General features: G+C 53.2%; 1 protein-coding gene across 4 annotated transcripts in view; it reads right to left on the bottom strand.

Moving 5' to 3' along the window:
- Positions 1-13,125, bottom strand: part of COQ8A (coenzyme Q8A) — a 50,063-nt gene extending 36,938 nt beyond the window's left edge. The window contains exon 1 of one of the 4 annotated variants that reach the window (XM_073801213.1): positions 12,971-13,125. The gene's annotated coding sequence lies outside the window, so the exon portion shown is untranslated. Of the gene's footprint in view, positions 1-12,655; positions 12,905-12,970 lie in introns of those variants that run through there. The other 3 variants (XM_073801218.1, XM_033851572.2, XM_073801219.1) reach the window with 3 other exon arrangements.
- Between the last annotated feature and the right edge of the window lie 26 nt (positions 13,126-13,151).

The raw sequence follows: 13,151 nt of genomic DNA, 5'->3' as shown, positions 1-13,151 counted from the left end.
AGATCAGGGGTCAGCAAACCATCGGGCCAAATGCAGCCCTGTTGCCTGTTTTTGTAAATAAGCGTTTACTGGAACGCAGCCTTGCTCATTCATTCAGGTACTGGCAACAGCTCGTTCATCTACATGTGCACTATCTATGGCTGTTTGGGGTTTGGGGGTTTGGTTTGGTTTGGTTTTAAGCTATAACAGCACGGTTGAGCAGTTGCAAGTGAGAACTATGGCCCACAAAGCCTAAAATATTTCCTATCTGGCTCTTTTTTTTTTCCATCTGGCTCTTCAAGGAAAGTTTGTTAACCCTTATTCTAGGGCAACAGAGTAAAACGTAACCACAACTGTCCCAGGAAATCCGGAAAGGTCACTAGATTTATATCAGAGCAGCCCAACAAGGCCGGTGTTGGGGTGAGGACCCCCCCGTTACAGCTCTGCTCCTGACCCCAAAAGATGGGTACCTCACCAGGCACAGAGCTGCCCACCACCCAGAGGCCCCAGGGACAAAGGGAGGGTTCTGTGGTGACCACCTTTTACTGGGTCACCTAGAACAGGGCAGCCGAGTTCTGGGGTGGCGGTTGGAGGGGAGACACAGGCAGACACGATGTCCACTACTGTGGGGCGGCACAGCGGAATTGTGCCCCGTAAGGAAAGGAGCTCGTTTCTGGACCTCAAGTTGTCTCCTGGGCTAAGGACTTCATGTTCCTCCAAAGCCATTTCTGGACTATTGGGATTTTTCTTGGAACCATTTAAAACGTATACACTCTTACGCTAACACACTCAAGAGCTTGTTGAATAGCAGGCACTGTGACAGTCTCCTCCAATGAATTTCACCAGTTCCCCAAACATTCTTATTCTGTGAGAAGCAGAAAACCAGCACAATGTGATGATAACTATAGCTGCTATTATTTACTGGGAGTTTATTATACGCCAGGCTGTGTGCTAAGTGTTCTATGTGTATTACCTGACTCATTTTTAAAAGGTAAGTACTAGTATTTTGCCCATTTTACAGATGAAGGAACTAAGGCACAGAGAGGTTAAGTAACTTGCCGAAAGTCACACAATGAATAACAAGTAGAGCTAGAACTCGAATCTATCATGGCTCAGGAGCCAGGCAACCATTTAACAGATAAAAAGAGAAAACAAATAAGAGTGTGTTTTGATGTCCTAGACTGCAAGCCTTAATTCTCCACCAATGGGTGATTAAGAAGACATTCCTTAGGGGCTTCCCTGGTGGCACAGTGGTTAAGAATCCTCCTGCCAATGCAGGGGATACGGGTTCGAGCCCTGGTCCGGGAAGACTCCACATGCCGCGGAGCAACTAAGCCATGTGCCACAACTACTGAGCCCACGCGCCTCTAGAGCCCGTGCTCTGCATCAAGAGAAGCCACCACAATGAGAAGCCTGCGCACCGCAACAAAGAGTGGCCCCCGCTTGCGCACAGCAACAAAGACCCAACTCAGTCAAAAATAAATAAATAAATAAATAGATTTATTTAAAAAAAGAAGAAGACATTCTTACGATTCCCTGGTGTGTTGCCTCAAGGTGGGCACTGGGCTGGGGCCAGGGAGGGGGAGATAAAAAAGCAGCAGAAGGAGAAGTTCCAGCCTCTAATGATAATCCAGAAAGAAACCCAATGCTGTGTATGAAACTGCATGGGCCCGGACTCCAAGGCACAGGTGAGTAACACAGAGGGTCCCAAGTGGTCTTTCCTCCCACTGGGGAGCAAACATAACTGATGACAAATACCAACCTGCCGAGCATGGGGTCCTGAGGGCAATTTCATTGTCTGACCAAAAACCCAAGTTTTCTGCTTAGAACATTAAAAAAGATTTCGTTCAGGAAGTGATACTGATGAAGCAGTCAAGATGCTCTGGAGCTGGGCGCCCCAGGTTCAAAGCCTGACTCTGCTGTGAACCCAAGTAGTCATTGAAGCTCATCTTTGCAACTCAGTTTCCCTCATCTGTTCTCAAGAGGAGTGGGTTAGGTAATCCATATAACAGTACTTAGGACCCCAAGTGCCTGGCACACAGTAGGTCCTCAAAACCATTAGCCGACATGATCATTATTAAGACCACACGGACACTCTGGAAGGACTCACCAAGTCACTCAGACCTGGTGAGACCAGTGTGGACAGCCCTCTTACCGATTTCTACCCCAGCACCCGGGCTGGGTACAGCACCAGATCTGACTCGGGGAGAGCGGACTCGCCCTCTCTCGGGGGCCAGTGAGGCTGATTCGGCTGTGGTGTGGGGCATCGTTCAGGAGAGGTGGTCTGGTGTGCTGGCAGCCTGCTAGGAGTGCCTAGACAACCAGGACATAAATACCGCTGGTAATCCTCACCATGGTCAATACCACTCTCAGAGGCGATAACAGCACAGGAGGCTTTCGCCAGGTAAGCACAGGCTTTTGACAGTGCTGGGGAACCCCTCTGACCCCCACAAGTTCCCTGTCTCCAAGCTACAGCCCATCTGCTGCCAGATTAACCTTCTCCAAATCCATTTTCATCATGTTAAGCCCCGGCTCAAATGGCTCGTAGTTTTCTAGAGGATAAGCTCCAAACTCCTGAGTCTGAAGTCGGGACCCAGGCCTCCCGTCCAGCCTCCGCTTACACCTGTGCCACGTAAGCACTGCTCCAATTCCTTCCCTCTCACACCAACCCTTCATCCCTGCACTTCTAAAACTGAATGAGGCCTGCCTCCAGGCCTGTGCATCAGCTCTGCTCCACCCGGCCAGGCCACTCCAGGCCTGTCCCTGAACCCGTTTCCTATAATCTGTTTCCTCACCTGGATATTATGACAGCATAAGTTCTTATTATGTCCAATCTAAATAAGAGAGGCAGAAGTACTTTGAAATATATGAACATGTCATATATATTCAAGGACACATTTCTAATCAGGCCCTAACTTACTCTTGGCTCTTATGATTTTGTCTTCCCATCAGCTGATGTAAACTTCCCACTGCTGGTCAGATTCTGCCCCGTTTTGTAAGTTATCTTTGGCACACAGAAGTCTTTCCAATAATAAGCCCCTTGGGTGGCTCACATCTCACACACCTCTGACTCTTTCCCCACCTACCTCCACAGACAGACGGACCCTGACCACACAAATACAAGTGTCATCTGTACTGTCACACAGGTAGGTGAATAAGAACCCTGGTGGGGAACCCTGGAGCTGTAGTTGAGGAGTTTATCTTAAACTAAAATCAGATATTTAAGGGGTTGTGTTTAAATCTGGCCAAAATACTGTGGGTGGCTTTGGGAGGCTGACTGATGGCCCCCCAGAGATGTTCACACCCTAATCCCCAGAACCTGTGACTATGTTCTCTTATGTGGCAAAAGGGACTGCTGAAAGTGTGATTACGTTACAGATCTTGAGATGGGGGGGTTATCCGGCTGGGCCCAATGTAATCAAGGGTCTTTATGAGAGACAGAGAGGCAGGAGGATCTGAGTCAGAAGAGGGAGAGAAAGATGTGAGAAAGGCAGACGTTGGAGTGATGCAGTTGTGAGGAAGGAACCACGGCCAAGGGATGCAAGCAGCCCCCAGAGGCTGGAAAGGCCAGGGGAGGGGCTCTGCCCTTGAGCCTCCGGAGGGAATCTGCCCTGCTGACTCCTTGATTTCAGCCAGGTGATACCCATTTCAGACTTCTGACCTCCAGAGCTGTAAAATAATAAAGTTGTGGCGTCTTAAGTCATTGAATTTGTGGTAATTTGTTACAGCAGCAATAGGAAACTAATGCAGTGGCTATTTTTAAAAGATACATCATTGGGTTGGGAAGAGGGGCGATATTCTAGAATAATTTCCGGATCATTCATCTAAAATAACTTAGTTTAGTCACTCCACAAGTGGTACTGAGTGCCAGCTAAGGGCCAGGTGCTGTGGTAGGTTCTCACATATCCCATGGGCAGCTCAAGACACATTCTTGTTCCTGATGACAGAGTCCTGCCTGCTTTCAGTATAAATACGCCCCATTCGTCTACCAGCCTCTTTCCCAGGCTCGGTTCAACACTGAAAGCATCATGGAGCACTTACATTACATGCCAGGCACTGTGCACGGCCTGGGGTACCGCAACGTCCAAGTAAGAGCCCGCACCCTCAAAATGCTCCTCATCGGTTCTTACGTTCTTAATCTTTCAAAACACTTTCACTTCAGATTAAATATTTCAGTGAAATAGTATTAATAACAAGAACAGCTACCAGTTATTACTCCCCTTCTGTGTGTATCACTTTTTATTAGTCCTAATCCTACAGCAACCCTGTGAGGTATTACTGTCCCCATCTGCTGATGAGACACAGCTCCCAAGGTAAAGAAATCTTCTCTAAGTCCCAACGCTGTCAGGGGCAGGCCTATCCATGCCTGTCTGACCCCAGGCTCAAGTCCTTTCCTCCTGCAGCCTAGGAAGTGAGCAGATAAGAAACCTGCCCCCAGGTCAGTAACAACAGTCACTCTCCTGGGGGCTTCCCTGGTGCCGCAGTGGTTGAGAATCTGCCTGCCGATGCAGCGGACACGGGTACAAGCCCTGGTCCGGGAAGATCCCACATGGCGTGGAGCAACTAAGCCCGTGAACCACAACTACTGAGCCTGCGAGCCACAACTATTGAAGTCTGTGCGCCTAGAGCCCGTGATCCGCAATAAGACAAGCCCGCGCACCGCCACGAAGACCCAACACAGCCAAAAATAAATAAGTAAAATAATTTAAAAAAAAAAAAGAAAGAAATGCCTTAGAAAAAAGAACAAAAGTCATTCTCCTGGAAACACGGCAAGGTTCATGCCCTGAGAAGTGTGTCCACCTGGTTGCAGAAAATCATAAGTCCTAAAAATCCAGGAGCTGACGGGGCTCTCAAAGGCCACCTGGCCAAACTCCCTTTCTGGAAACTCCTCAGCTACCAGGTTGAGAGTGTTAGGCTTCTCAGCACCAGCGATCCCACCCCGGTTCTGTCTCAGACGTAAGTGGGAGAAAGAGGCAGGAGCCCCACACTGAGTCCACTCTGGGCGTGCGCCTCTGGAAGGAGCTGTTGGGTACGCGGCCCCCAGTCCTGCCACGCTGACTCCCAGAACCTGCCTCCATCAGCAGCACCCCCAAACACCACACACAGGCCAGGCACGGACACCTGTGCACATCACTGGTGCAGACATTAAATTAACAGGTCCTGCCACCGAGGTCCCGTGCAACCCTCTGGCACTACAAGCGTACGCAAAACCCCAATAGTTTTTAAGACCAGTGAGTTACCCCTACCAGGGACGATCCTAGACAGACAACAATACTCAGGAAGAGAAATGAGAAGAGGATGTTCAGAGGAAGAGGCGACTGTCTCCTCGCTGACCTCCACTCTCCTTTGCCGGCAGAACTAAGGCCACGGGCCCAGGCCTGGCCTTCAAGGCCCTTCACTGTGGACCCCAAGACATCTTTCCAGCTTTTATTTCCTACTATCTCCACCCCACACCAGCGCTTCAGCCAGAATGGCTCATGCCCCAACACACACACACACACACACACACACACACACTTTCCTACTTCCACGTGCTGCTCCCACCTCCACCCCCGGGACACCCTTTCCTCTGCCAAAATCCTACCCATCCTGATGGAATGTTAGACGCTCCATAGGGTCTGCCCCCCATCCTGAAGTCACCTCTTGTCCTCTAAAGTCCCTCATCTCTTAATGGCCTAAGGTCGCCCTGCCATGCCCTATAGGACTCTTAGAGTACCTGTCCCGTCTCCCAGGCTGCATGGTGCGCTCCTGGAGAGAGGATCGCTTACCCAGACCTACACTCCCCTTGCGGGTTGGTGCTGTACCATGTCCATACCAGCAGTTTAATACCCACGGGTGCCCAGGGGCTCCCCAGCTTCTCAAGCTCCCTCTTCTAGAACCCAGAACCCAAGAGACACCAGGGATGCTAAGCATCTGGGAAACGCTCTTCCTGTCACCAATCACCCTGAAACCGCCACCATCCAGAGCCCTGGACACAGCGGCAGCAGCGCCCTGTGTTAAATGGGGTGAGGGCAGAAGAGAGAGATGGAGGAAAAGCGTCGTTCACAGGGGCCCGGAGCCTGCTCACATGCGCACACAGCCACTGGGAGGGAGGGGTGGCGGCACACCCAGGATGCGGCACCTCTACTGCGTCCGCTGCTCAGTCCCACTCCTTGCTTAGAAGAAGAGTGAGAGGGAAGAGGGACAAAAGACAGCAGGCCTGGCTGCCAGTGAGCTCACGCGGGCTGGAACAGGGGCACAGCAGGCCTGACCTGTACGTGGTGCCCAGCCCTTGCTCTACCAAATGCTGGCTGTATACACATTAGGGGGCAAGAGCCACAAACTGCTTTTTCGATCTCAGACAGATGGGGAGATGTTTGCTCCAGCACCTGTCAAACAGTCACCACCTGCAGGTCACAGGGCAACCTATTCTTACCTTCACCCTCCCCTGAGCCAGGACCCGGGCCAAACGCAGAGAAAACATGCCAGACAGAAAGCAAACACCGGCTTGACCCCAGGATCTGGATTTAATGTAAAAGTTCTGGGTGTGTGAACAGACCCCAGGACCTCCCATCCCGCCCAGCAGACGGCAGGATCATTGCCATCAGGCCCTCCGGTTCCCAGACAACAAGGGCACTACGATGAGGCTGATGGAGGAGGGTGGCCAGCCAGGCCCGGGTTCCAGGCCCACCCTGGGCACCAGCCACATGTGACCCTGGGCACATCCGCTCTCCCTTGGGCCTGAGTTTCCCCGTTTCCTCATGTGTAAAACAAGGTGATTGACCTAGATGATTTCCAGTTCCCAGAGATTAGGACACGGCCGTTTACCCTGAGCACAGAAGGGCTGGGCTGAGAATTGGGATTTAACAGGTTCTAGAAAGAATCATACACAAAAGAATCTGAGTACTAACCCTTCTAGACGTTCTATGAAAATAGCAAGTGTGGAGGGGCAGACCAGCTTCTCGGGGGCGGTGAGGTGTTTCCCAGGCCAGCAAACACCTCTGGGAAAATCCAGCGGGGGGCAGGGGCAGGGAGCGCGCCCCTTCTCAGACGGCCAGGAAACCCATCCTGCCCCGTTACACACGCACGCACGCACACGCGCACACACACACACACGTACACACACGCGCGCACACACACACACACACCCCTCCTCAGAGGCTGGCAGGAGCCCGGCTTCCCCTTCAAGCGCCACCCCCAGCCCAGCCTCCCCCTCTCACATCAAGCAGAGGGCCTCACTCACTGCAACTGACCTCTTGTTTCCTCAAAACAGAGGCAATCAGATGTGCTCACCCTCAACCCTCGGTCCGGTCTCAGCCCTCCCCCCCCCCCATCCTATCTCCTCCCCGCACTGGCCATTCCCCTCCTCCCTCTCCCTCCTCCTTTAGGACTTTGCCCCGGACCTATTTTTCATTTTGCCTTCAATGTCTCCTTCCACAAAAGCTTTCCCCCTCAAGCCCACAAACCCCGCTCTCGGCTTTCACGTACCAAATACTGAAAAACCTCCCGTGGACTCTGCTTCTCCTTCAGCCTCATCCCGGCCAACCCTGCCTTCCCTTCTCCCTCAGCACAGGCTGCCCCGACCCCGAGCTCTCCCCCTGTGGCACTCACCACGGCCACCTGATGGTTCCACCCACCTGAGTCAACACCACCCTCCTCAGCCTTTCCAGCGGGTCCCACCCTCTCCCCTGAAATCCTCTGCTGAGTTGCCATGTCTCACCCGGCCCCTCCTCAACCTCCCTCACCAGCTCCCCCTCCCCCCCTCCACCTCCACAGGAGTCCCCAGGCCTGGTCCCCAGCCCCCATCCTCCCTGCTCTCTACGCTGTCCCCTGGGCTGCTTCAGCCTCCCCACGGGCTGGCAGCTCCCCCAGGACCGTGCATCCCATTCCCAGGCTGGGCAGGCCATCTCAACCACTGGCCCAATTCTAGAACAAATCCAGTTACACACATGCCACGTCTCTCCCTCCAAGTCCCACAGGCACCGATGAAGGGGCACAGGGAACCCGGGGGGCGGGGAGGACGGAACCGTTCTGGACCTTGACTGTGGTAATGGTTACATGACTATATGCATTTGTCAAACGGCACAACCGCGCACGAGAAAGTGTGAATTTACAGTATGCAAATTGTACCTTAATAAAAAAGGATAGGAAAAAAGTCCCGCAGGCACCTCAACCCCTTCCCGTCTAAAACTAACATCACCGTCTTCCTGCCGCCAGCCCAGCTCCGCCCCCTCTGTTTTCAGCGGTGACACCACCATCCACCCCAAACAGTCCCCACCGCTCCCTCCACTAGAAATCTCAGCGCAGTGGCCAAGCAGTAACGTATTCCAGAGAGTCCACCTGCGCAGGTTTATAACCTCTTGAATCTACGCCTTCATTCCACCTCCCCACTACCCGCCACCTGGGACTCAGGCCGCCTTCACTTCCCACAGGCCGCCTCACGGGTCTCCCTCCCCATCCACCCTGATCTCTCAAAGTGACCCACTCCAAGACCCCTTCTGCACAGCCTGCCTGCCTGAGTGCCCTCCCCTCTCCTCCCCACAGCAGCGCCCACCTTTGCCCCTCCCTGCTCAGGCGTCAGCTTCAGATCCTTCTCTCCCATGGAAACCTGTTCCTCCTTCAGGCCCTAGCTCCTAGACCTCCCAGCACAGGAAGGCGGTTTCCCAGCCCTTCTCCAGCAGAACCAGCACCGCTGCGCCCTGGGTTCCCACAGCAGAGGACTGCACCCGCCCTAAGTCCTGCACGGTCTGCCAGTACCCACAGGTACCCACGTCCACTGTGCACATGCCAGGGCAGGGAGCCACCTCCCTCTCTGTCAGAGCCCACTAGGCTGCAGCTGAGTTGTGGGCGCCCAGGGAACTCTTTCTGGCCTGAACTGAACTGTCAGGTGAAAATTACCAGGAGCCTATGCCAAAGCCCTCCTGCCCCCCACCACCCCGACCCTACGGAAGCCCAGTGGCAGCAATGCTGCTCAGACTATCCTAAACTCCTAAGGGCAGATCAGACAAGCTGCTTCAACAGGAAATGGGGTGGGGGACTCACCCCACTCTGCTCCCTTGCCCAGCCTCCCGCTGCTCCCCTGCCACTCCCTACCCTCCGGCCAGACTGCACTCACCCCTACCAGACACTCAGCCACCCCAATGCCTCTGCTCGAAGAGCCCACTGCCTGGACCAATGCTACTCAAAGAATGGTCCTTGGACTCATATTGTCATCCTCGGTGAGATAACAGGAGTAAGGGCTCAGAAACTTTCACAGCAATTTAGCACCGTCAGGACATTTTTACTGTGTTTTGCAAAAGCGCTGGTCTGCAACAAACTGGGAAAAAATAAAACCTGGCCTTCAGCATAGAGCGTCTGGGAAGCACTGGCCCTTCACCCCTCCAAACTCCTGCCTCTTCCTGCTGAAATCTTTCTCATGCTCAGAGTCCCAGCTAACACGCCTTCTCCTCCAAGAGCCTTGCCGTTTCCACCAGCCAGAAGTGGTCTGATCTAGACCCGGAGCCCTAGATCTGCACACTGAGGGTGTTTAGGTGGTATCTGCACACCCCTTATTACAACTCCCTGAGGTCCGGGAACCAAGGAATTGTTCACTTTTATATTTCCAATGCCACGCTCAAGGCAGACAATCAGTCAATATTTGTTCAACTAGGAGGGAATAACCCACAGTTCCAGAGTGGGCTTTTCTTCAGGGCAGGATGTGGAGAAGCACCAACCCTTAGAGCACACAGGGATTTTCCAGGTTTCTAGCAAGTGCAGCCCCTCTCCCTCGGCCCAGATGGAAATGGGCTATTTTAAAAAAGCAAGTCGAGGACTCCGGAGACAAGAACTCAGTCACTATTCACTACAACAGACTCTACAATACCCTGAAAGGGCAAGGTGAGTGAAAAACACTCAGCTTTCTCATGAATCCTTCTCTACATGCACAGAGTAAAAAAAAGGAAATCCAAGTATGGAGAATAAAAAGAGACTTTCAGGGTCATTTCCAATGTTAGATATTCTGTGGGCCCCTGACCTCAAAGCAAAAGGTCAAGGGCTCAGGAGCCTGTAACCCCACGACAAACATGCTTGTGGACAGACCAGTGGACACCCACTTGGGTCTGAAAAGTGTGGGGAGCAGCCCACCCAGACACATCAGGGTCTGCCTCAGAGTCGGTGGACCCCATCCCCCACACAGGTGCAACTCCTCAAGGAGCAGGGCCCTCGCACTCCCCCTCTCCCACTGGCTCTTCTTTCTACTGGCTCTCCCAGGTTCCTGGCTGTTGTTTAGCAAGAATGCTGGAACTATTTCCAGATGCCACTGTCAGATCAAGACAACTCTCTAAATATTCCTGTCTAATTTTGCACACAGCTCTTGTTTCAACTGACAAAGATAATGACTCAGTATCCACGGCTCTTGATGGAAAATTATCGTGCCAAGTTTGGAGCTTCCCAATAATACACTCCTGTAAACTTCTTTTTGAGAAAAGAGAAGTGACCTCCCTGTCCAGATTCTTCTCTATAGGCAAGAAAGGGCACCCAAAAGACACCCTAACTAACCAAGGAATGTTATGGGAAAATCCTGATACATCCCCATAGGATCAATTAACAACAAGAAAAAGAAATTCATGGCAGGGGTTTCAGATGTTTTTCCTAGCCCTGTACAATGATCACCATTCTTCACTTTTCTGCGTCCCCACCAGTTTGGGACTTTGAGGTTTGGGGCATAAATTCTGGGTTACAGTGAAGGCAAAATCTAGACTCAGAAGTAGTGTCTTTCCCCACACAAAAAGAAACGGCTCACTGTCTCTGATGCTTCAATCAACTGTAAAAGAACTGTACAAATTGTAGTGTCCATTCTGCGCTCCTGGGTAGCCCCTCTCTTGGAGGAGTACATGGCACATGTACATACACCCACATATATGTCTGAAATGCAGCCACACACTTACTCTCTGCAGACCCAGGCCTGGCACCCTCCCACATCATAAGACATAAGAGATATCTCAGCAAATCAGTAAGGATGAGCAAAGCAGCACCTTGGAAAAGCCACTTATGGATAACTGAATTGGCCTTTCTGCCAGCATTCAGACAGTATAAATTTGTTTGCTCACTATTTAAAAACTGCCCCATGGTTATTTCATATGCGTATCTCCCACAGTCTTGCGAAGTCCCCAAAGACAGAAACCACAAGTCTCCCACTTCTTTTGTACTCTGGACCCAGCCAGTCACTGCCATGCACCCAGCAGGCACAGCAAATGACCATGGGTTTCCTCACTCCTATCCCCCCAGGTGCAGAGTGGGGGACTCCATTAAAGCCCAACCTACAGGGCTTCTATCATTGGTTTAGGACAGAGATGCTACCCTTTACATAAACCTCTCAGCCAGTCATGGACAGGTCCTAGGGGGCCTCTGGCAGTATGGGAAGACTCTTTTTACAGTTTTACCTCAGTGGTTCTCAACCAAGGCTGCTTTTGTCCTCTAGGAGACACGTGGCAATGTCTGGAGACATTTTTGGTTGTCACAAATAGTGTGTGTGTGTGTGTGTGTGTGTGTGTGTGTGTGTGTGTGTGTGTGTGTGTTGGGGGGGGTGGGGGTTACTAGCATCTAATGGATAGAGGCCAGGGATGTTGCTAAAGGTTGAGAAACGCTGTCTTATGTGACACACACGTAAGTGCTCACCTTAGTTCACTTTTCCTTTGAGTTGCCCAAGGTCAGGCCCAAAATCCTAACCCTGCCTTGTCTGCATTATTTGCAAAGTTGAAAATGCCCAAAGTCATCACCAGTCTGAAAGATGCTGCTCCTGAGAACCACCAGCCCCTGCTTTGCTTCTTCTCCGGAGATGGGCCCTCCTGCCAGCATGACCCACCCATGCACAGCATGACAACTGGCAGGCTGGCATCAGGCATGCTCAAATCCTTTGGCAACAAGTTAGACCTGGCAGGCCCAGCTCCTCAGTCTTCTGTCACGCACACCCAAGGTGCAAGTGAGCATGGACAAGTTTTCCAATGGGCTGCAGGCCATACCCTGGATGAGAGGTTGCACTTAAGTCTCTCACCCTTCAGAGGACTGGCACCTGTCGTCCAAATGGAGAGTTCCAGCATCCAGGCCTGCCCCCGCAGCATTTTCCATCCCACAAGGCACATGGGAGAACTGGCCTGGGTTTGGCAGAGGGGCAGAGACTGGGCAAAGGCACGAGTTTAGGCAATTAAGCCCAAACCATTCACAAGACCCCCGGAGATTGGAGAAGTAGGAGGAGGCGCCAAAGAAAAGCCAACGGAGGAAAGGACCAAGAAGGGTCCTCTTTCCCAAGTTCACCCAAAACCCCCAACCGTGGAACCCAACAGCTGGCTCGGGTCAAGCGAGTCAAAGTCCTGGCACAAACCTGGGGCCAGGGGCAGTTAGCGCCCCTGAGACAGTGCAAAGGGGTCTAGGCGTGAAGAGAAATATTATCATGAGAAAGCGAGGCAAGAAAGCAGTACTGTCGACCAAAAGACAAGGCACCAGCACGCGGCCCTCGTCCCCTCCCCGAGACAGGTATGGGCTAAGGTGGGCACGGGGGTAGGAGACAGCCGCAGGGCGCCCGGAGCTTGGGGCAAATGAAACTCGCAAACGGGAAGCCGCGCTGTTACTTGAGGATACAAGAAGGGCCCAAGCGGGTGGTGAGCACAGATCTGGCCGCAGGCAGACGGCGCCCAGGGCACGCGGTGGGCGGCAGCCTTACCCGGCTGCAGGAAGCTGGGATCCGCGGTCACCTTCGCGCAGCCTCCGCGCGCTCGCCGTAGCGTAGACACCCGGCATGCACTCCGTATCTGTTTACCAGCGCGCCCTAGCCCAGAGACCCAGCGCCGGGAGCCCCGCCCCGCAGGCCACTCCCATTGGCTGCGCCGCCTCCCCCGCCCCCAGCCCAACGTCGCGCGGCGTGGGGCAGCGTGCACGGCCCGTGCGCTCGACCCGCGGCCAATCGGGACGGAGGGCAGAGAGAGAGGAGCCAATGGGAGGCCGCCCCAGCGCGCGGGCCCCTCCCGTTCTTCCCTACCGCCAGCCCTTTCCTCTGGTTGGGAAGGCTGGGTAAAGGCTGGGCTGCAGGCGTGGGTGCTCCATGCGGCTGCACCCCGAGAACTAGCCCTTCGGTAGATGAGGCGGCGGGCGCAGCCGCGGTGACCAGCGGTTGGATGTCACGTCCCGGCCGGTGCTCGCTGGGCCTCCGAGCGGGACTG

This window comes from Tursiops truncatus, chromosome 1, assembly GCF_011762595.2.
Source record: "Tursiops truncatus isolate mTurTru1 chromosome 1, mTurTru1.mat.Y, whole genome shotgun sequence".
Classification (NCBI taxonomy): Eukaryota; Metazoa; Chordata; class Mammalia; order Artiodactyla; family Delphinidae; genus Tursiops; species Tursiops truncatus.
The sequence above is the reverse complement of the archived record's forward strand: the minus strand, read 5'-3'. Positions and strand labels throughout refer to the sequence as shown.